Genomic DNA, 1,205 nt, shown 5'->3' with positions numbered 1-1,205 from the left:
GCTTGCAAACATACAAACATCCAATTGGTCATGGACACTGCATACAGGGTTTTAAACCAGATTTCAAGTTTACTTTGCATGCTTAGCAATTTTTATTCAAGCAAAATGTATTTTTCAAACATTCACAATTGATGAAATGGCTGTTTCTTTTAATGTATGTTTTATTTTATGGCATATCGTATATGTCGTAGTATAGTGGCGTAGCCAAGGGGAGGGGGGGGGGGTTACAACCCCCTCCCCCTTTGGCACGCGTGTGACATCACGATATTGAGAATAATGCTTTCAGTCTCTGTTTCTCTAAAATAAAGTTTTCCTAATTTTAAACGAAACTGCATTAAAAGAGCGAGTTTTGCCAATACCAAACATTTAAATATCTCAGCCAGGATCTAGCAACAAGAAAACATAGAGACTTAGGTTTATTACCGAAAAATCCGAAGAAAACATGATCTTATCACCATTTTACAGGAATATTTATACCCACATTTTTGTTGAAAATGCTCCCAGAATGCACCAAATTCAAAGCAATTTTTCAAAATTTTCTGGGGGCTGCCCCCCAGACCCCCGCCGCTGGGTGTCGCATTTGGCGAAGACGCCGACGGGCTTCGCCCGCCGGCCGTAAAACCCCCCCCTTTCAAAATTCCTGGCTACGCTACTGTCGTAGTATCATTGTTAATATCTGTTTTATCTTTTTCTTTCTGTTTAATTGATTTTCAAATTTTTTGGCCCCCCCCGAAAAAAACTCCTAGATCTGCGCCTGAGTACCGTATTAATTATCACCATTGTCATGTACAGCGACCAGGAGCATAGTTTGACTGTGGATGTGGCGCTATATAAATATTGTTATTATTATTATTATTGTTACACTGATGTGTAGTTAGATTTACTGTGATGGGGTGGTGGCTGACTAGATGACTTATGGTCTTTCGCTACCATCCTGATTGCGCCATAATCTAACCAACAGCTGTAAAATGCATTGTTTTGACAATTACATTTACTCTGATTGTTTGTTAATATATGGCGCTGTTAAAACAAAATAAATTGACTTGACTTGACTTGACATGATCCAGTGTGATGAGGCATGCATCACCCGTCTGTCCAAAAGCTTGATAAAGAAATAAATAGCGCCACTTAATGGTGAGTAATCGTAACTAAGCAACTTGTTAAAATTTTGTTTTCTGAGATGTTCAGGCTTGCATTTTAGCAAT

Source organism: Aplidium turbinatum, chromosome 10 (genome assembly GCF_918807975.1).
Source record: "Aplidium turbinatum chromosome 10, kaAplTurb1.1, whole genome shotgun sequence".
Lineage (NCBI taxonomy): Eukaryota > Metazoa > Chordata > Ascidiacea > Aplousobranchia > Polyclinidae > Aplidium > Aplidium turbinatum.
Note: the sequence above shows the minus strand (reverse complement) of the source record.